Source organism: Oncorhynchus gorbuscha, linkage group LG13, assembly GCF_021184085.1.
Source record: "Oncorhynchus gorbuscha isolate QuinsamMale2020 ecotype Even-year linkage group LG13, OgorEven_v1.0, whole genome shotgun sequence".
Taxonomy (NCBI): domain Eukaryota; kingdom Metazoa; phylum Chordata; class Actinopteri; order Salmoniformes; family Salmonidae; genus Oncorhynchus; species Oncorhynchus gorbuscha.
The window spans coordinates 86,707,884-86,732,096 of NC_060185.1; the positions used below are offsets into that span (position 1 = coordinate 86,707,884).

Below are 24,213 nucleotides of genomic sequence, written 5' to 3' on the forward strand. Positions count from 1 at the left end.
ATATGCTGCTGCTGTTAATGTGACTACAGGACTAACACAATGATATGCTGCTGCTGTTAATGTGACTACAGGACTAACACAATGATATGCTGCTGCTGTTAATGTGACTACAGGACTAACACAATGATATGCTGCTGCTGTTAATGTGACTACAGGACTAACACAATGTGATGGTGCTGCTGTTAATGTGACTACAGGACTTACACAATGATATGCTGCTGCTGTTAATGTGACTACAGGACTAACACAATGATATGCTGCTGCTGTTAATGTGACTACAGGACTAACACAATGTGATGGTGCTGTTAATGTGATGGTGCTGTTAATGTGACTACAGGACTAACACAATGTGATGGTGCTGCTGTTAATGTGACTACAGGACTAACACAATGATATGCTGCTGCTGTTAATGTGACTACAGGACTAACACAATGTGATGGTGCTGCTGTTAATGTGACTACAGGACTAACACAATGTGATGGTGCTGTTAATGTGACTACAGGACTAACACAATGTGATGGTGTTGCTGTTAATGTGACTACAGGACTAACACAATGCTATGGTGCTGTTAATGTGATTACAGGACTAACACAATGTGATGGTGCTGTTAATGTGACTACAGGACTAACACAATGTGATGGTGCTGCTGTTAATGTGACGACAGGACTAACACAATGTGATGGTGCTGCTGTTAATGTGACTACAGGGCTAACACAAGGTGATGGTGCTGCTGTTAATGTGACTACAGGACTAACACAATGTGATGGTGCTGCTGTTAATGTGACTACAGGACTAACACAATGTGATGGTGCTGCTGTTAATGTGACTACAGGGCTAACACAATGTGATGGTGCTGCTGTTAATGTGACTACAGGACTAACACAATGTGATGGTGCTGCTGTTAATGTGACTACAGGACTAACACAATGTGATGGTGCTGCTGTTAATGTGACTACAGGACTAACACAATGTGATGGTGCTGCTGTTAATGTGACTACAGGACTAACACAATGTGATGGTGCTGCTGTTAATGTGACTACAGGACTAACACAATGTGATGGCGAGTGAGAGGCAGATGGATGGGTCCTGTTAAAAAGAAATGTAGGTACACCTCTAGGTTATACAGGGTTCTGTGGCTTTAGGGCTCGGCCTAATCACAGCTAAATAGGACAGATGTGTAGCAGCAACACGCAGGGTGAACTCAACACATACATACACAGCATCTTTCGTTCTCAGGGAAACAGGACGGAGATTGTCCTGGCTAGGAGACATATAATGAGCCATAATTCCCCCAACAAAATGAAGACTGTGAGCAGGAAATCACATCCCAGTCCCAGTAACAGGCTAAGTTCATAAAGGAAGGAACAGAACAGAAAGGACAAACATCTCATTAACTTAGAGAGTGTGAACATGAACCTGAACAGAGAGAAAGAGAGAGAGAGAGAGAGAGAGAGAGAGAGAGAGAGAGAGAGAGAGAGAGAGAGAGAGAGAGAGAGAGACAGATAGATGAGAGAGAGAGAGAGAGAAAGAGAGAGACTGACAGATAGATGAGAGAGAGAGAGAGAGACTGACAGATAGATGAGAGAGAGAGAGAGAGAGAGAGAGAGAGAGAGAGAGAGAGAGAGAGAGAGAGAGAGAGAGAGAGAGAGAGAGAGAGAGAGAGAGAGAAAGAGAGAGAGAAAGAAAGAGAGAGAGAGATTGAATTGAGAGTAGAGAGAGAGATTGAATTGAGAGAGGAGGAGAGAGTAGAGAGAGAGAGAGATTGAATTGAGAGAGGAGGAGAGAGTACAGAGAGAGAGAGAGAGAGAGGAGAGAGATTGAATTGAGAGTAGAGAGAGAGATTGAATTGAGAGAGGAGGAGAGAGTAGAGAGAGAGATTGAATTGAGAGAGGAGGAGAGAGTAGAGAGAGAGAGAGAGAGAGGAGAGAGATTGAATTGAGAGGAGGAGAGAGTAGAGAGAGAGAGAGAGAGAGAGAGAGAGAGAGAGAGAGAGAGAGAGAGAGAGAGAGAGAAAGAGAGAGAGATTGAATTGAGAGAGTAGAGAGAGAGAGAGAGGGAGAAAGAGAGAGAGATTGAATTGAGAGGAGGAGAGAGTAGAGAGAGAGAGAGAGAGAGAGAGAGAGAGAGAGAGAGAGAGAGAGAGAGAGAGAGAGAGAGAGAGAGAGAGAGAGAGAGAGAGATTGAATTGAGAACGGAGGAGAGAGTAGAGAGAGAGAGAGGAGGAGAGAGTAGAGAGAGAGAGAGGAGAGAGTAGAGAGAGAGAGCGAGAGAGAGAGAGAGATTGAATTGAGAACGGAGGAGAGAGTAGAGAGAGAGAGAGGAGGAGAGAGTAGAGAGAGAGAGAGGAGGAGAGAGAGAGAGAGAGAGAGATTGAATTGAGAACGGAGGAGAGAGTAGAGAGAGAGAGAGGAGGAGAGAGTAGAGAGAGAGAGAGGAGAGAGTAGAGAGAGAGAGCTTGAATTGAGAACGGAGGAGAGAGTAGAGAGAGAGAGAGGAGAGAGTAGAGAGAGAGGAGAGAGTAGAGAGTAGAGAGAGAGAGAGAGAGAGAGAGAGAGAGAGAGAGAGAGAGAGAGAGAGAGAGAGAGAGAGAGAGAGAGAGAGAGAGAGAGAGAGAGAGAGAGAGAGAGAGATTGAATTGAGAACGGAGGAGAGAGTAGAGAGAGGAGGAGAGAGTAGAGAGAGAGAGAGAGAGAGAGAGAGCGAGAGAGAGAGATTGAATTGAGAGCGGAGGAGAGAGTAGAGAGAGAGAGAGGAGGAGAGAGTAGAGAGAGAGAGAGGAGAGAGTAGAGAGAGAGAGAGGAGAGAGTAGAGAGAGAGAGAGATTGAATTGAGAGCGGAGGAGAGAGTAGAGAGAGAGAGAGGAGGAGAGAGTAGAGAGAAGGGGTGTTGTGTCTGAAAAGGACTCCATTGTTTCCTGCTGCAGAGGAACAGGTTCACATAGGAGTCAGTGTTCTGTGATTACAGCATTAGACACTGATCTGATAGAGTGGAGTGTTTCCCACGTCAACCGGCTACACTAAGGCCCATACCTGAACTAGCAAACCTTAGCCTCTATCACTGTCAGAAGTATTAGAGAGAAATGGAGGGGGGTGAAAGAGAGAGAGAGGAAACATGAGGATCTGGGTTGTAAACATTGATACTGATCTGTGTTGACCTTGCTGTACTGGTCTTGTTGTATGAATCACAGAGAGCCCACAGAGAGCCCACAGAGAGCCCACATAGAGCAGAGGAAGAGCCCGGTGGGAACAGAATGGTTGCAGACGCCACAGGAGAGAGAACAGCCTTCCAGATGGTAGACACAGGGCCTGACTTCTAATCTCACTTGTCATCATGCTTCAGTGAATAAATGGGTGAACAATCACTGAGGGAATTCCTAACGTAACACGAGCCTACTGACCTAACCCTATAAAACGCCAATGTAGCCCAAATGAACGGAGGACTTTGACAGGCAACAGCGAGACTTGTGACAGTGTATGAAATACATTAAGATGCACAGTGGTTATATCAACAGAGGCAACAGTGGCTAATACCAACAGAGACAACAGGGTTTATACCAACAGAGACAATAGGGTTTATACCAACAGAGACAACAGGGTTTATACCAACAGAGACAACAGGGTTTATACCAACAGAGACAATAGAGTTTATACCAACAGAGACAACAGGGTTTATACCAACAGAGGCAACAGGGTTTATACCAACAGAGACAATAGGGTTTATACCAACAGAGACAACAGGGTTTATACCAACAGAGACAACAGGGTTTATACCAACAGAGACAATAGAGTTTATACCAACAGAGACAACAGGGTTTATACCAACAGAGGCAACAGGGTTTATACCAACAGAGGCAACAGGGTTTATACCAACAGAGGCAACAGGGTTTATACCAACAGAGGCAACAGGGTTTATACCAACAGAGACAACAGGGTTTATACCAACAGAGACAACAGGGTTTATACCAACAGAGACAATAGGGTTTATACCAACAGAGACAACAGGGTTTATACCAACAGAGACAACAGGGTTTATACCAACAGAGACAACAGGGTTTATACCAACAGAGACAACAGGGTTTATACCAACAGAGACAATAGGGTTTATACCAACAGAGACAACAGGGTTTATACCAACAGAGGCAACAGTGGTTATACCAACAGAGGCAACAGGGTTTATACCAACAGAGACAACAGGGTTTATACCAACAGAGGCAACAGGGTTTATACCAACAGAGGCAACAGTGGTTATACCAACAGAGGCAACAGGGTTTATACCAACAGAGGCAACAGTGGTTATACCAACAGAGATAACAGGGTTTATACCAACAGAGACAACAGGGTTTATACCAACAGAGACAACAGAGTTTATACCAACAGAGGCAACAGGGTTTATACCAACAGAGGCAACAGGGTTTATACCAACAGAGGCAACAGGGTTTATACCAACAGAGGCAACAGGGTTTATACCAACAGAGGCAACAGGGTTTATACCAACAGAGACAACAGGGTTTATACCAACAGAGGCAACAGGGTTTATACCAACAGAGACAACAGGGTTTATACCAACAGAGGCAACAGGGTTTATACCAACAGAGACAACAGGGTTTATACCAACAGAGGCAACAGGGTTTATACCAACAGAGACAACAGGGTTTATACCAACAGAGACAACAGGGTTTATACCAACAGAGGCAACAGGGTTTATACCAACAGAGGCAACAGGGTTTATACCAACAGAGGCAACAGGGTTTATACCAACAGAGGCAACAGGGTTTATACCAACAGAGGCAACAGGGTTTATACCAACAGAGGCAACAGGGTTTATACCAACAGAGGCAACAGGGTTTATACCAACAGAGACAACAGGGTTTATACCAACAGAGGCAACAGGGTTTATACCAACAGAGGCAACAGGGTTTATACCAACAGAGGCAACAGTGGTTATACCAACAGAGGCAACAGGGTTTATACCAACAGAGACAACAGGGTTTATACCAACAGAGGCAACAGGGTTTATACCAACAGAGGCAACAGTGGTTATACCAACAGAGACAACAGGGTTTATACCAAGAGACAACAGGGTTTATACCAACAGAGGCAACAGGGTTTATACCAACAGAGACAACAGGGTTTATACCAACAGAGACAACAGGGTTTATACCAACAGAGACAACAGGGTTTATACCAACAGAGACAACAGGGTTTATACCAACAGAGACAACAGGGTTTATACCAACAGAGGCAACAGGGTTTATACCAACAGAGGCAACAGGGTTTATACTAACAGAGGCAACAGGGTTTATACCAACAGAGACAACAGGGTTTATACCAACAGAGGACATTTGCATATGTTCTTTCCTGCTAGTCAGTGAATGAGGATGAATGAGGATGTTGTTGTGATAAATACAAACTACTGCCTCAGTAATGGCGTCACCCACTCAGCTTGGGATCAAAGATTAAGTGAGAATTCGCCATTCATTTAATTCACAAATGAGCTTCCTGGACTAAAAGTTATTTCCAATGACTCCCCATTACCCTCACAGCTTTAAAAGTATTGTTTACTAAAGCCACAACATGAAACACAACAACATAAACATGTCTGCAGGATCTTTACTGGTCTCCTCTAAACTCAACTCTGTGATGTGTATTATTAGTTTAACTGTACAGATCCATATTTTCATTTCAAACTTGATTTTTTTATTCACTGTCAACTGTACAGTGAAGTGTCTTAAAAAACATTGAAATAACTATGAACTCTATTCTACTACAACTCGTGCCTGCGACACTACAGTACTGCTGCCATACCTTGTCAATCTGACTTTATATAACTAAATAAACAAAATAACATTGTTCACCTGTCAGTGATTTCAGCTGTAACTTCAGTTATTTCCTCCTGGTCCCACACACAGCACCTCTCTCTCTCTTCTCACTGTCTCTCTCACCCGTAAACACACACACAGCCCCTCTCTCTCTTCTCACTGTCTCTCTCTTCCGTAAACACACACAGCCTCTCTCTCTCTTCTCACTGTCTCTCTCTCCCGTAAACACACACACAGCCCCTCTCTCTCTTCTCACTGTCTCTCTCTTCCGTAAACACACACACAGCCACTCTCTCTGTTCTCACTGTCTCTCTCTCCCGTAAACACACACACAGCCCCTCTTCTCTCTTCTTACTGTCTCTCTCTCCCGTAAACACACACACAGCCCCTCTCTCTCTTCTCACTGTCTCTCTCTCCCGTAAACACACACAAAGCACCTCTCTCTCTTCTCACTGTCTCTCTCTCCCGTAAACACACACACACAGCACCTCTCTCTCTTCTCACTGTCTCTCTCTCCCGTAAACACACACACAGCCTCTCTCTCTCTTCTCACTGTCTCTCTCTCCCGTAAACACACACACAGCCTCTCTCTCTCTTCTCACTGTCTCTCTCTCCCGTAAACACACACACAGCACCTCTCTCTCTTCTCACTGTCTCTCTCTCCCGTAAACACACACACAGCCCCCTCTCTCTTCTCACTGTCTCTCTCTTCCGTAAACACACACACAGCCTCTCTCTCTTCTCACTGTCTCTCTCTCCCGTAAACACACACACAGCCTCTCTCTCTCTTCTCACTGTCTCTCTCTCCCGTAAACACACACACAGCACCTCTCTCTCTTCTCACTGTCTCTCTCTCCCGTAAACACACACACAGCCCCTCTCTCTCTTCTCACTGTCTCTCTCTTCCGTAAACACACACACAGCCTCTCTCTCTCTTCTCACTGTCTCTCTCTCCCGTAAACACACACACAGCCCCTCTTCTCTCTTCTCACTGTCTCTCTCTCCCGCAAACACACACACAGCCCCTCTCTCTCTCTTCTCACTGTCTCTCTCTCCCGTAAACACACACACAGCCCCTCTCTCTCTTCTCACTGTCTCTCTCTTCCGTAAACACACACACAGCCTCTCTCTCTCTTCTCACTGTCTCTCTCTCCCGTAAACACACACACAGCCCCTCTCTCTCTTCTCACTGTCTCTCTCTTCCGTAAACACACACACACACACACACACACACAGCCCCTCTCTCTCTTCTCACTGTCTCTCTCTCCCGTAAACACACACACAGCCCCACTCTCTCTTCTCACTGTCTCTCTCTTCCGTAAACACACACACAGCCTCTCTCTCTCTTCTCACTGTCTCTCTTCCGTAAACACACACACAGCCTCTCTCTCTCTTCTCACTGTCTCTCTCCCGTAAACACACACACAGCCTCTCTCTCTCTTCTCACTGTCTCTCTCTCCCGTAAACACACACACAGCCCCTCTCTCTCTTCTCACTGTCTCTCTCTTCCGTAAACACACACACAGCCCTCTCTCTGTTCTCACTGTCTCTCTCCCGTAAACACACACACAGCCCCTCTTCTCTCTTCTTACTGTCTCTCTCCCGTAAACACACACACAGCCCCCTCTCTCTTCTCACTGTCTCTCTCTCCCGTAAACACACACAAAGCACCTCTCTCTCTTCTCACTGTCTCTCTCTCCCGTAAACACACACACACAGCACCTCTCTCTCTTCTCACTGTCTCTCTCTCCCGTAAACACACACACAGCCTCTCTCTCTCTTCTCACTGTCTCTCTCTCCCGTAAACACACACACAGCCTCTCTCTCTCTTCTCACTGTCTCTCTCTCCCGTAAACACACACACAGCACCTCTCTCTCTTCTCACTGTCTCTCTCTCCCGTAAACACACACACAGCCCCTCTCTCTCTTCTCACTGTCTCTCTCTTCCGTAAACACACACACAGCCTCTCTCTCTCTTCTCACTGTCTCTCTCTCCCGTAAACACACACACAGCCTCTCTCTCTCTTCTCACTGTCTCTCTCTCCCGTAAACACACACACAGCACCTCTCTCTCTTCTCACTGTCTCTCTCTCCCGTAAACACACACACAGCCCCTCTCTCTCTTCTCACTGTCTCTCTCTTCCGTAAACACACACACAGCCTCTCTCTCTCTTCTCACTGTCTCTCTCTCCCGTAAACACACACACAGCCCCTCTTCTCTCTTCTCACTGTCTCTCTCTCCCGCAAACACACACACAGCCCCTCTCTCTCTCTTCTCACTGTCTCTCTCTCCCGTAAACACACACACAGCCCCTCTCTCTCTTCTCACTGTCTCTCTCTTCCGTAAACACACACACAGCCTCTCTCTCTCTTCTCACTGTCTCTCTCTCCCGTAAACACACACACAGCCCCTCTCTCTCTTCTCACTGTCTCTCTCTTCCGTAAACACACACACACACACACACACACACAGCCCCTCTCTCTCTTCTCACTGTCTCTCTCTCCCGTAAACACACACACAGCCCCACTCTCTCTTCTCACTGTCTCTCTCTTCCGTAAACACACACACAGCCTCTCTCTCTCTTCTCACTGTCTCTCTTCCGTAAACACACACACAGCCTCTCTCTCTCTTCTCACTGTCTCTCTCCCGTAAACACACACACAGCCTCTCTCTCTCTTCTCACTGTCTCTCTCTCCCGTAAACACACACACAGCCTCTCTCTCTCTTCTCACTGTCTCTCTCTCCCGTAAACACACACACAGCCTCTCTCTCTCTTCTCACTGTCTCTCTCTCCCGTAAACACACACAGCCCCTCTCTCTCTTCTCACTGTCTCTCTCTTCCGTAAACACACACACAGCCTCTCTCTCTCTTCTCACTGTCTCTCTCTCCCGTAAACACACACACAGCCCCTCTTCTCTCTTCTCACTGTCTCTCTCTCCCGTAAACACACACACAGCCCCTCTCTCTCTTCTCACTGTCTCTCTCTCCCGTAAACACACACAAAGCACCTCTCTCTCTTCTCACTGTCTCTCTCTCCCGTAAACACACACACAGCACCTCTCTCTCTTCTCACTGTCTCTCTCTCCCGTAAACACACACACAGCCTCTCTCTCTCTTCTCACTGTCTCTCTCTCCCGTAAACACACACACAGCCTCTCTCTCTCTTCTCACTGTCTCTCTCTCCCGTAAACACACACACAGCACCTCTCTCTCTTCTCACTGTCTCTCTCTCCCATAAACACACACACAGCCCCTCTCTCTCTTCTCACTGTCTCTCTCTTCCGTAAAACACACACAGCTCTCTCTCTCTTCTCACTGTCTCTCTCTCCCGTAAACACACACACAGCCCCTCTTCTCTCTTCTCACTGTCTCTCTCTCCCGTAAACACACACACAGCCCCTCTCTCTCTCTTCTCACTGTCTCTCTCTCCCGTAAACACACACACAGCCCCTCTCTCTCTTCTCACTGTCTCTCTCTTCCGTAAACACACACACAGCCTCTCTCTCTCTTCTCACTGTCTCTCTCTCCCGTAAACACACACACAGCCCCTCTCTCTCTTCTCACTGTCTCTCTCTTCCGTAAACACACACACACACACACAGCCCCTCTCTCTCTTCTCACTGTCTCTCTCTCCCGTAAACACACACACAGCCCCACTCTCTCTTCTCACTGTCTCTCTCTTCCGTAAACACACACACAGCTCTCTCTTCTCACTGTCTCTCTCATCCGTAAACACACACACAGCCTCTCTCTCTCTTCTCACTGTCTCTCTCCCATAAACACACACACAGCCTCTCTCTCTCTTCTCACTGTCTCTCTCTCCCGTAAACACACACACAGCCTCTCTCTCTCTTCTCACTGTCTCTCTCTCCCGTAAACACACACACAGCCTCTCTCTCTCTTCTCACTGTCTCTCTCTCCCGTAAACACACACAGCCCCTCTCTCTCTTCTCACTGTCTCTCTCTTCCGTAAACACACACACAGACTCTCTCTCTCTTCTCACTGTCTCTCTCTCCCGTAAACACACACACAGCCCCTCTTCTCTCTTCTCACTGTCTCTCTCTCCCGTAAACACACACACAGCCCCTCTCTCTCTCTTCTCACGGTCTCTCTCTCCCGTAAACACACACACAGCCCCTCTCTCTCTTCTCACCGTCTCTCTCTCCCGTAAACACACACACAGCCCCTCTCTCTCTTCTCACTGTCTCTCTCTCCCGTAAACACACACACAGCCTCTCTCTCTCTTCTCACTGTCTCTCTCTCCCGTAAACACACACACAGCCTCTCTCTCTCTTCTCACTGTCTCTCTCTCCCGTAAACACACACACAGCCTCTCTCTCTCTTCTCACTGTCTCTCTCCCGTAAACACACACACAGCCTCTCTCTCTCTTCTCACTGTCTCTCTCTTCCGTGAACACACACACACACACAGCCTCTCTCTCTCTTCTCACTGTCTCTCTCTTCCGTAAACACACACACACACAGCTTCCCTCTCTCTTCTCACTGTCTCTCTCTCCCGTAAACACACACACAGCCTCTCTCTCTCTTCTCACTGTCTCTCTCTCCCGTAAACACACACACAGCCTCTCTCTCTCTTCTCACTGTCTCTCTCTCCCATAAACACACACACAGCCTCTCTCTCTCTTCTCACTGTCTCTCTCTCCCGTAAACACACACACAGCCTCCCTCTCTCTTCTCACTGTCTCTCTCTCCCGTAAACACACACACAGCCTCTCTCTCTCTACTCACTGTCTCTCTCTCCCATAAACACACACACAGCCTCTCTCTCTCTTCTCACTGTCTCTCTCTTCCGTAAACACACACACACACAGCCCCTCTCTCTCTTCTCACTGTCTCTCTCTCCCGTAAACACACACACAGCCTCTCTCTCTCTTCTCACTGTCTCTCTCCCGTAAACACACACACACACAGCCTCTCTCTCTCTCTTCTCACTGTCTCTCTCTTCCGTAAACACACACACACACACAGCCTCTCTCTCTCTTCTCACTGTCTCTCTCTTCCGTAAACACACACACACACAGCCTCTCTCTCTCTTCTCACTGTCTCTCTCCCGTAAACACACACACAGCCTCTCTCTCTCTTCTCACTGTCTCTCTCTCCCGTAAACACACACACAGCCTCTCTCTCTCTCCCGTAAACACACACACAGTCTCTCTCTCTCTTCTCACTGTCTCTCTCTCCCGTAAACACACACACAGCCTCTCTCTCTCTTCTCACTGTCTCTCTCCCGTAAACACACACACACAGCCTCTCTCTCTCTTCTCACTGTCTCTCTCTTCCGTAAACACACACACTCACAGCCTCTCTCTCTCTTCTCACTGTCTCTCTCCCATAAACACACACACACAGCCTCTCTCTCTCTTCTCACTGTCTCTCTCCCGTAAACACACACACACAGCCTCTCTCTTCTCACTGTCTCTCTCTCCCGTAAACACACACACACAGCCTCTCTCTCTCTTCTCACTGTCTCTCTCTCCCGTAAACACACACACAGCCTCTCTCTCTCTTCTCACTGTCTCTCTCCCGTAAACACACACACACAGCCTCTCTCTCTCTCTCTCTTCTCACTGTCTCTCTCTCCCGTAAACACACACACAGCCTCTCTCTCTCTTCTCACTGTCTCTCTCTCCCGTAAACACACACACAGCCTCTCTCTCTCCCATAAACACACACACACATCCTCTCTCTCTCTTCTCACTGTCCCTCTCTCCAGTAAACACACACACAGCCTCTCTCTCTCCCGTAAACACACACACACAGCCTCTCTCTCTTCTCACTGTCTCTCTCCCGTAAACACACACAGCCTCTCTCTCTTCTCACTGTCTCTCTCTCCCGTAAACACACACAGCCTCTCTCTCTTCTCACTGTCTCTCTCTCCCGTAAACACACGCACACAGCCTCTCTCTCTCTCTCTTTCCCTGTCTCTCTCTCCCATAAACACACACAAAACTTTGCTCTCGCTCATTCCGGCTCTACCACCTGACTTCCTCTCTCTAGTACTCTGTCATGGGACGGAGGGGCTGACCTACAGGCCAGACACGACTACTAATCCTCTTCTCCTCTTGTCTTCTCCCCTGTCCTCTATTCTTCTTTAGGGGACAGTAAGGTCAGACCTGTTCTTTGGTACCTTTACATCTCTCTCCTCTTCTCCTCATCTGGGGCGGCAGCGTAGCCTAGTGGTTAGAGCGTTGGACTAGTAACCAGAAGGTTGCAAGTTCAAACACCCGAGCTGACAAGGTACAAATCTGTTGTTCTGCCCCTGAACAGGCAGTTAACCCACTGTTCTATTATTCTTATTATTCTTATTCTTATTGAAAATAAGAATTTGTTCTTAACTGACTTGCCTAGTTAAATAAAGGTAAATGTTTGTCTTCATTTATTTGGTCAGGCCAGGGTGGGTTATTGTGGTGCGTTTTTGTCATGGGGTGTTAATGGGGTGTCTAGCATAGTCTATGGCTGCCTGAGGCGGTTCTCAATCAGAGTCAGGTGAATTTCGTTGTCTCTGATTGGGAACCATATTTAGGCAGCCATATTCTTTGAGTATGTCGTGGGTGATTGTTCCTGTCTCTGTGTTAGTGTTCACCAGATAGGCTGTATAGGTTTTCACGTTCCGTTTGTTGTTTTTGTTTGTTTGTGTTTTCATTATTAAAGATGTATCGAACTAACCACGCTGCATTTTGGTCCGACTCTCCTTCAACGGAAGAAAGCCGTAACAGGTAATACGTTTTAGGTTGTAGTTATTATAGGAATTATAGGACTATTTCTCTCTGTACCATTTGTATTTCATTAACCTTTGACTATTGAATGTTCTTATAGGCACTTCAGTATTGCGAGTGTAACAGTATAGCTTCTGTCCCTTTCCTCGCCCCTACCTGGGCTTGAACCAGGAACACATCGACAACAGCTACCCTCGAAGCATCGTTACCCATCGCTCCACAAAAGCCGCAGCCCTTGCAGAGCAAGGGGAACAACTACTCCAAGTCTCAGAGCGAGTGACGTTTGAAACGCTATTAGCGCGTACCCCGCTAACTAGCTAGCCATTTCACATCGGTTACACCAGCCTAATCTTGGCAGTTGATAGGCTTGAAGTCTTAAAACGGCACAATGCTTGAAGCATTGCGAAGAGCAGCTGGCAAACGCACGAAAGTGCTGTTTAAATGAATGCTTACAAGCCTGCTGCTGCCTACCACCGCTCAGTCAGACTGCTCTATCAAATATCAAATCATAGAATTAATTATAACATAATAACACACAGAAATACGAGCCTTAGTTCATTAATATAGTCAACTATCATTTTGAAAATAAATGTTTATTCTTTCAGTGAACCGTTCCGTATTTTATCTAATGGGTGGCATCCATAAGTCTAAATATTCCTGTTACATTGCACAACCTTCAATGTTATGTCATAATTACGTAAAATTCTGGCAAATTAGTTTGCAACGAGCCAGGCGGCCCAAACTGTTGCATATACCCTGACTCTGCATGCAATGAATGCAAAAGAAGTGACACAATTTCCCTAGTTAATATTGCCTGCTAATCTGGATTTCTTTTAACTAAATATGCAGGTTAAAAATATATACTTCTGTGTATTGATTTTAAGAAAGGCATTGATGCTTATGGTTAGGTACATTCGTGCAACGATTATGCTTTTTTTCGCAAATGCGCTTTTGCTAAATCATCCCCCGTTTGGCGAAGTTGGCTGTCTTTGTTAGGAAGAAATAGTCTTCATAGTTCGCAACGAGCCAGGCGGCCCAAACTGCTGCATATACCCTGACTCTGTTGCACAGAACGCAAGAGAAGTGACACAATTTCCCTAGTTAAAATACATTCATGTTAGCAGGCAATATTAATTAAATATGCAGGTACTTGTGTATTGATTTTAAGAAAGGCGTTGATGTTAATGGTTAGGCACACACTGGTGCAACGACAGTGCTTTTTTCGCGAATGCGCTTGTTAAATCACCCATTTGGCGAAGTAGGCTATGATTCAATTATAAATTAACAGGCATCGATTATATGCAACGCAGGACAAGCTAGATAAACTAGTAATATCATCAACCATGTGTAGTTAACTAGTGATTATGTTAAGATTTATTGTTTTTTATAAGATACGTTTAATGCTAGCTAGCACCTTACCTTGGCTCCTTGCTGCACTCGCATAACAGGTCGTCAGCCTGCCACGTAGTCTACTCGTGAAGTGCAATGTAATCGGCCATGATCGGTTTCCAAAAATGCTGATTACCGATTGTTCTGAAAACTTGAAATCGGCCCTAATTAATCGGCCATTCCGATTAATCAGTCGACCTCTACACCAGAGGTCTCTTCGCAACAGTACTACATAGAGCCATGGCTACATGGAACTCTATTCCACACCAGGTACAGTGTCTTGCAAAAGTATTTGACCCCCTTGGGGTTTTTCCTATTTTGTTGCATTACAACCTGTAATTTAAAAGGACTTTTATTTGGATATCATGTAGTGGACATACACACAATAGTCCATATTATTGATGTAAAATTTAAAAAATAACTTGTTCTAAAAATAAATTAAAAATGAAAACGGAAGAGTGGTGGGTGCACCCCTTTGCTATGAAGCCCCTAAATATAATCTGGTGCAACCAATTACCTTCAGAAGTCACATAATCAGTTAATAAAGTCCACCTGTGTGCAATCTAAGTGTCAAAAGATCTGTCACATGATCTCAGTGACTACACACCTGTTCTGAAAGGCCCCAGAGTCTGCAACACCACGAAGCAAGGGGCACCACCAAGCAAGCGGCACCATGAAGACCAAGGAGTTCTCCAAACAGGTCAGGGACAAAGTTGTGGAGAAGTACAGATCAGAGTTGGGTTATAAAAAAATAATAGAAACTTTGAACATCCCACCATTAATCCCCACAGTGAAGCTTGGTGGTGGCAGCATCATTTTTATGCCATTTAGCAGACGCTTTTATCCAAAGCGACTTACAGTCATGTGTGCATACATTCTACGTATGCCATTGGGATGTTTATCCATCGGCAGGGACTGGGAAACGGGTCAGAATTGAAGGAATGATGGATAGCACTAAATACAGGGAAATTATTGAGGAAAACCTGTTTCAGTCTTCCAGAGATTTGAGACTGGGATGGAGGTTCACCTTCCAGCAGGACAATGATGCTAGGCATACTGCGAAAGCAACACTCAAGTGGTTTAAGGGGAAACATTTAAATGTCTTGGAATGGCAGAGTCAAAGCCCAGATCTCAATCCAATAAGAATTTGTGGTATAACTTACAGCTTGCTGTACACAAGTGGAACCCATCCATCTTGAAGGAGCTGGAGCAGTTTTGCCTTGAAGAATTGACAAAAATGCCAGTAGCTAGATGTGCCAACCTTACAGTGACATACCCCAAGAGACTTGCAGATGTAATTGCTGCAAAAGGTGGCTCTACAAAGTATTGACTTTGGGGGTGAATAGTTATGCACACTTAAGTTTTGTTTTTTTTACACAATAAAAAATATGTTGTATCTTCAAAGTGGTAGGAATGTTGTGTAAATGAAATGATACAACCCCCCCCCCCCAAATCTATTTTAATTCCAGGTTGTAAGGCAACAAAATAGGAAAAATGGCCAAGGGGGTGAATACTTTCGCATATATGTATGAAAATACACTCAAATAAGATATTACATATTGTACGGTCACCTCATACATACTTCAAGAGGGCCACCATTGTTCCTGTTCCCAAGAAAGCTAAGGTAACTGAGCTAAACGACTATCACCCCGTAGCACTCACCGTCATCATGAAGTTTGAGAGACTAGTCAAGGATCATATCACCTCCACCCTACCCGACACCCTAGACCCACTTCAATTTGCTTTCCGCCCCAATAGGTCCACAGACGACGCAATCACAATCACACTGCACACTGCCCTAACCCATCTGGACAAGAGGAATACCTATGTAAGAATGCTGTTCATCAACTACAGCTCAGCATTCAACACCATAGTACCCTCCAAACTCATCATTAAGCTCGACCCCGCCCTGTGCAAATGGGTACTGGACTTTCTGACAGAACGCCCCCAGGTGATGAGGGTAGGTAACAACATCTCCACCCTGCTGATCCTCAACACTGGGGACCCACAAGGGTGGGTTCTCACTGCGTGACCATGCACACCTCCAACTCAATCATCAAATTTGCAGACAACACTACAGTGGTAGGCTTGATTACCAACAATGACGAGACGGCCTACAGGGAGGAGGTGAGGGCCCTCGGAGTGTGGTGTCAGGAAAATAACCTCACACTCTACGACAACAAAACAAAGGAGATGACCGTGGACATCAGGAAACAGCAGAGGGAGCACCCCCCCCCCCCCCATCCACATCGACGGGACAGTAGAGGAGAAGGTGGAAAGTTTTAAGATCCTCGACGTACACATCACGGACAAAATGAAATGGTCCACCCACACAGACAGCATTGTGGGCCGATTTAAAGTTTTCATAACAATCGAAAATCGGTATTTTTGGACACCGATTTGGCAGATTATTTTTTTTACACCTTTATTTAATCTTTATTTAACTAGGCAAGTCAGTTAAGAACACATTCTTATTTTCAATGACGGCCTAGGAACGGTGGGTTAACTGCCTTGTTCAGGGGCCGAACGACCGATTTTCACCTTATCAGTTTGGGGGATTCAATCTTGCAACCTTACAATTAACTAGTCCAACGCAATAACAACCTGCTTCTCTCTCGTTGCACTCCACAAGGAGACTGCCTGTTACGTGAATGCAGTAAGCCAAGGTAAGTTGCTAGCTAGCATTAAAACAATCAATCATAATCACTAGTTAACTACACATGGTTGATGATATTACTAGATATTATCTAGCATGTCCTGCGTTGCATATAATCTGACTGAGCATACAAGCATACAAGTATCTGACTGAGCGGTGGTAGGCAGAAGCAGGCACGTAAACATTCATTCAAACAGCACTTTCGTGCGTTTTGCCAGCAGCTCTTCGTTGTGCGTCAAGAATTGCGCTGTTTATGACTTCAAGCCTATCAACTCCCGAGATGAGGCTGGTGTGACCGAAGTGAAATGGCTGGCTAGTTAGCGCACGGGACGGAACCTATACTGTTACACTGACAATACTAAAGTGCCTATAAGAACATCCAATAGTCAAAGGTTAATGTAATACAAATGGTATATAATTCCTATAATAACTACAATCTAAAGCGTCTTACCTGGGAATATTGAAGACTCATGTTAAAAGGAACCACCAGCTTTCATATGTTCTCATGTTCTGAGCAAGGAACTGAAACGTCAGCTTTCTTACATAGCACATATTGCACTTTTACTTTCTTCTCCAACCCTTTGTTTTTGCATTATTTAAACCAAATTGAACATGTTTCATTATTTACTTGAGGCTAAATTGATTTGATTGATGTATTATATTAAGTTAAAATAAGTGTTCATTCAGTATTGTTGTAATTGTCATTATTATTTTTTTTTAAATCGGCCGATTAATCGGTATCGGAATCGGTGTTGAAAAATCATAATCGGTCGACCTCTACAACATACTGACTCAAATCTCTAATCACTTAATAATTAAAAATTGGATGTAATAAATGTATCACTAGTCACTTTAAACAATGCCACTTTATATAATGTTTACATACCCTACATTACTCATCTCATTATGTATATTGTCAGGATTTGGCCAGGGTTGTTCCGGTTTTTGGTCACTAGATGACCTTTTGTTTTCCCTTGATCTCCATTATTATTTGCACCTCTGCCTCGTTTCCCCTGATTGTATTTAAACCCTTAGTTTTCCTCAGTTCTTTGCTCTGTGGTTGTATGTTAGCACCCAGCCCTAGTATTCTGTGAACTCTTGTTGATCCCGGTGGACTCTCTTTTGTGAATTCTGTTTTTTGTTCTTGTTTATTTATTTTTGAGTATCTTTTGAGGCTTTTTATGCTATACCTACCACCTTGTGGATTTACCTTTTTGTCTTGGGAGGATTACCTTTGTTCTTGTGGAATTCCTTTTGAGGTTGTGGAGTTACATGTTTTCCTGAAGGACTTCACTTTTTACTTCATTAAATACACCGTCTCAAGTACTGCTGTGTCTGCCTCATCTTCTGGGTTCTGCCGACTATTCGTGGCTCAGTTGGTTAATTGACTGTTTCTCACTCCGGAGACCCGGATTCGTACCGGGTCCTGACATATATATTGTACTCTATACCATCTACTGCATCTTGCCTATGCCGTTCGGCCATCACGCATCCATATATTTATATGTACATATTCTTATTCTTTATGGAACAAATCAGTCATTTATTGTCGAACTGGGATTCCTGGGAGTGCCTTCTCATGAAGATCATCAAAGGTAAGTGAATATTTATAGTGTTTTATCTAACTTCTGTTGACTCCAAAATGGCAGATATTTCTTTGGCTGGATTGGGCTCTGAGCGCTGTTCTCAGATTATTAATAATACTTTTTTATTTTATTTATCTGACACAGCGGTTGCATTAAGGAGAAGTCTTTAATTCTGTGAATAACACTTGTATCTTTTATCAATGTTTATTATGAGTATTTCTGCAAAATCACTGGATGTTTTGGAATCAAAACATTACTGCATGTAACGTGCCAATGTAAACTGAGATTTTTGGATATAAATATGCACATTATAGAACAAAACATACATGTATTGTGTAACATGATGTCCGATGAGTGTCATCTGATGAAGATCATCAAATGTTAGTGATTCATTTGATCTCTATTTCTGCTTTTTGTGACTCCAATCTTTGGCTGGGAAAATGGCTGTGTTTTTCTGACTTAGCTATTACCTAACATAATCATATGTTGTGCTTTCGCTGTAAAGCATTTTTTAAATCGGACATGATGGGTAGATTAACAAGATGTTTATCTTTCATTTGCTGTATTGGACTTGTTAATGTGTGAAAGTTACGTATTTCTGAAAAATATTTTTGAATTTCGCGCGCTGCCTTTTCACCGGAAAGTTGTTGCCTGCCCTAGAAAGGTTAAAGTCTTCTTCTCCAGAACCGCTGGATCGATTGGCACCATATTTTCCAGGACTCCAGATCAAACAATATGGCCGCTATGAGCCATTGAGATTGAATTCACGTTTTTCCTGTTCAACAGCGCCACCATGCGGCCAAACTGAACCATACTTTACAGGTTAGTTAGTATATCCCTGAGCATGTGTGCCAAATGGCATCACTCTGAGTCAAACAGATCAAGCGATTTAAACATGTGCCCGTTATAGCGCCACCGTGTGGTCGATATGAATGTCCTTGCATATGTTGAGTCTTGACAGTGTTTGGAGCATGTGTACCAAGTTTTGTTACAATACAAATATTTGTGTCTGATTTATATGCCTTTATGAGCCTGACCACACCCATGTGAACGTTTATTGGTCAGTAGTGGCCATGTTGTTTGACATACTAATCTGGAAAATATTGCGTTGTGAAACCTTGGCCCATAGATGTGATATATTAAGTTTTGTGCAGACTGGTCATTAAGTGCCAGAGGATTAGCGATTTAAGTGCGGAATTTACAGGTCCTTAAGCAAATGTATTCCTTGTGAGGAGAGGGACCTAAGTACTGAATTTCGTAACTCTATGCTACACGGGGTGAGGGGCCTGAGTTGTTAAAGTTTGTATTTTCAATCGCTTGTGATAGCGTCACAATGTGGCCAGTTGGCATGGCATTGCATGACAGGCTGTGGCCCTTGGCCCTTCGCCATCATGCCAGGTTGCATGATGGTAAAGGATTTACCTAGGCCTTACCATGTCATGAGAATGTTCATCTTTTCACCAATATTTGGTGGAACCAGAATAATAATACTAATAATATACGCCAACAAATACAATAGGGTTTCATCCAGCCTTGCTGCTTGAACCACTAATTACAACGACCTAATATTAGAAACCTCATGAAGCAGTTTTTAAGTAGGGGTGTAATGGGCATTCAAACAACAACAGGTGCCTTGTGCAGCTGCAACTGAGCAGCACCGCAATGATTAACCTGGGTGTGTCTGTGCCCTGTATCAGAGAGTCAAACGAGAGAGAGAAAACAGCTCAACTCAAGCTTGTTTTCCAAGTCACTTCCAAGAAGTGGTACATTCAGTATTAACACCAGTAGGCAGGTCTTTAATCACAGCGACAGATGGGTTTCTCAGTGGGATAAAGGCAGGGTGTCAGAGGAGCACAGCAGTAGAGGATGGCGCTCTAGTGAAAGCAGTTTAATCTCCTCACAGTCACCAAGCAGTACAATACTTTCCCTGGGACTAACACACACACACACACACACACACACACACACACACACACACACACACACACACACACACACACACACACACACACACACACACACACACACACACACACACACACACACACACACACACACACACACACACACACACACAAGAAAACTATTTAGCCCTAAACAGAGAGTACACAGTGGCAGAATACCTGACCACTGTGACTGACCAAAAAAAGGAAATCTTTGACTATGTACAGACTTAGTGAGCATAGCCTTGCTATTGAGAAAGGTCGCCATAGGCAGACCCGGCTCTCAAGAAAAGACAGGCTATGTGCACACTGCCCACAAAATGAGATGGAAACTGTTTATTCCAACAGGTCCCAGACGTGCTCAATGGAATTGAGATCCGGGCTCTTCACTGACCACGGCAATCTGTTTATTTGGTTAATTATTTGACTTGCTTTGGCAATGTTAACATAAGTTTCTCATGCCAATAAAGCCCTTGAATTGAATTGAAATTTTGAGAGAGACAAAGACAGAGAGAGAGAGAGGCAGAGAGACAGAGAGAGACAAAGACAGAGAGAGAGAGAGACAGAGAGAGAGAGAGACAGAGAGAGACAAAGACAGAGAGAGAGAGAGACAGAGAGAGAGAGAGACAGAGAGAGACAAAGACAGAGAGAGAGAGAGACAGAGAGAGAGAGAGACAGAGAGAGACAAAGACAGAGAGAGAGAGAGACAGAGAGAGAGAGAGACAGAGAGAGACAAAGACAGAGAGAGAGAGAGAGAGGTTCTCCAATTACATTGAATGAACTACGGGACAAAATACAAACCCTCCAACCCAAAAAGGCCTGTGGTGTTGATGATATCCTCAATGAAATTATAAAGCATACAGACCACGAATTCCAATTGGCTATACTTAAACACTTTAACATCATCTTTAGCTCTGGCATCTTCCCCAATATTTGGAACCAAGGACTGATCACCCCAATCCACAAAAGTGGAGACTAATTTGACCCAATAACTATTGTGGGATATGCGTCAACAGCAACCTTGGGAAAATCCTCTGCATTATCATTAACAGCAGACTAGTTAATTTTTCAGTGAAAACAATCTACTGAGCAGATGTCAAATTGGCTTTTTACCAAATGACCACGTATTCACCCTGCACACCCTAATTGACAACCAAACAAACCAAAACAAAAGCAAAGTCTTCTCATGCTTTGTTGATTTAAAAAATGATTTTGACTGAATATGGGATGAGGGTCTGCTATACAAAGTGATGAAAAGTGGTGTTGGGGGGTGAACATATGACATTATAAAATCCATGTAAACAAACAACAAGTGTGCGGTAAACTTGGCAAAAAAACACACATTTCTTTCCACAGGGATGTGGGGTGACACAGGGATGCAGCTTAAAGCCCCACCCTCTTCAACATATATATCAACGAATTGGTGAGGGCACTAGAACAGCAGCACGGCCTCACCATACTAGAATCTAAAGTCAAATGTCTACTGTTTGCTGATGATCTGGCACTACTGTCACCAACCAAGGAGGAGGGCCTACAGCAGCACCTAGACCTGGGCCCTGACAGTAAATCTCAGTAAGACCAAAATAATGGTGTTCCAAAAAAGGCGCAGTTGCTAGGATCACAAACACAAATTCCATCTAGACACCGCTACTCTAAAGCCCACAAAAAACTATGCATACCTCGGCCTAAACATCAGCGACACAGGTAACTTCCACAAAGCTATGAACGATCTGAGAGACAAGGCATCATCAAAACAAACATAAAAATCGACATACAAATTAGGATCTGGCTAATAATACTTTAATAAGTTATAGAACCCAATGCCATTTATGATTGTGAGGTCTGGGGTCCGCTCACCAACCAAGAAATCACAAAATGGAACAAGCACCAAATTGAGACTATGCATGCAGGATTATGTACAATTATCCTCTGGCTACAATGTAAAACACCAAACAATGCATGCAGAGCAGAATTACGCCAATATACTGTCATGACAGGGCCCTCTTTGGATATAGCAAGCACCAACTATCTCTCTCTCACCACCTCTCTCTTCCCCCTACACCCAGGCTTTGTTATCTCAGGTCGTAAATTCCTGGTGGAGACTCTCTCCATCATGCAGTATAGAGAGAGTTAGTTCAGTTCACAGTAGAACAAAGGAACTTCTTCTACCTCACAGAACTTGAGAACTGAACAATGTCCATGTTTTGGAGAAGTCATAAACGGTCGGTGGAGAATCTGAGGCTTGTATCTAATTATTGTATAAAATGAACGAGTAAAGATGAAACTATTTGTGAAATTGTGTAATGTGATTTTAAACCGTTAATGTGAGAAAATTGTATTTCTGTTTAAAGTTTCACTAACTCATTGATTACAGAGAGGGCTAAGGTTTGAGTAGAGACCATGAAAACCTTGATTACAGAGAGGGCTAAGGTTTGAGTAGAGACCATGCATACCTTGATTACAGAGAGGGCTAAGGTTTGAGTAGAGACCATGCATACCTTGATTACAGAGAGGGCTAAGGTTTGAGTAGAGACCATTCATACCTTGATTACAGAGAGGGCTAAGGTTTGAGTAGAGACCATGCATACCTTGATTACAGAGAGGGCTAAGGTTTGAGTAGAGACCATGCATACCTTGATTACAGAGAGGGCTAAGGTTTGAGTAGAGACCATGCATACCTTGATTACAGAGAGGGCTAAGGTTTGAGTAGAGACCATGCATACCTTGATTACAGAGAGGGCTAAGGTTTGAGTAGAGACCATGCATACCTTGATTACAGAGAGGGCTAAGGTTTGAGTAGAGACCATGCATACCTTGATTACAGAGAGGGCTAAGGTTTGAGTAGAGACCATGCATACCTTGATTACAGAGAGGGCTAAGGTTTGAGTAGAGACCATGCATACCTTGATTACAGAGAGGGCTAAGGTTTGAGTAGAGACCATGCATACCTTCAGTATAAGCTGTTGTAATGGTTGCTAAACTCTGAGACTATCGATACTGACAGAATAAGAGCAAATCTTCGATACCAAGTACTAGTCTGCAGCTAGAATTTATGTCGACTGAATGCGAAGACCGACAACCGCCGAAACATCGATTCTATAAGAACAGAAAACTTTCCAACAGAAAAGGACGATTCCAACAGAGATCACGATGACACACTGAGCGTAAATATATATATTGATTACAATTATTCCCGAATGAGTGAGCGTTCATGTGCAAAGGATTAGTATTTCAATTATTATAATTATCAACTGTGTAGTGACTTTTGTCATTCGCACCCTTCTCAGTCCTGTTGTCTACCAAGTCGCCATACCAGTTTGGCCCACTAGGGGCACATCACCACATCATCATTTATTTGTAACCATACCAGTTTGGCCCACTAGGGCACATCACCACATCATCATTTATTTGTAACCATACCAGTTTGGCCCACTAGGGGCACATCACCACATCATCATTTATTTGTAACCATACCAGTTTGGCCCACTAGGGGCACATCACCACATCATCATTTATTTGTAACCATACCAGTTTGGCCCACTAGGGGCACATCACCACATCATCATTTATTTGTAACCATACCAGTTTGGCCCACTAGGGGCACATCACCACATCATCATTTATTTGTAACCATACCAGTTTGGCCCACTAGGGCACATCACCACATCATCATTTATTTGTAACCATACCAGTTTGGCCCACTAGGGGCACATCACCACATCATCATTTATTTGTAACATACCAGTTTGGCCCACTAGGGGCACATCACCACATCATCATTTATTTGTAACCATACCAGTTTGGCCCACTAGGGGCACATCACCACATCATCATTTATTTGTAACCATACCAGTTTGGCCCACTAGGGGCACATCACCACATCATCATTTATTTGTAACCATACCAGTTTGGCCCACTAGGGGCACATCACCACATCATCATTTATTTGTAACCATACCAGTTTGGCCCACTAGGGCACATCACCACATCATCATTTATTTGTAACCATACCAGTTTGGCCCACTAGGGGCACATCACCACATCATCATTTATTTGTAACCATACCAGTTTGGCCCACTAG

General features: G+C 44.4%; 1 protein-coding gene across 2 annotated transcripts in view; it reads right to left on the reverse strand.

Moving 5' to 3' along the window:
* The window catches only part of LOC123993645 (NEDD4-binding protein 3-A-like), a 154,572-nt gene that overhangs the window by 124,620 nt on the left and 5,739 nt on the right, over positions 1-24,213 (reverse strand). Inside the window, exon 1 of one of the 2 annotated variants that reach the window (XM_046296006.1) lies at positions 5,855-5,980. The exons of the other annotated variant lie outside the window; for it this stretch is intronic. The gene's annotated coding sequence lies outside the window, so the exon portion shown is untranslated. Of the gene's footprint in view, positions 1-5,854; positions 5,981-24,213 lie in introns of those variants that run through there. 2 annotated transcript variants of the gene reach the window in all.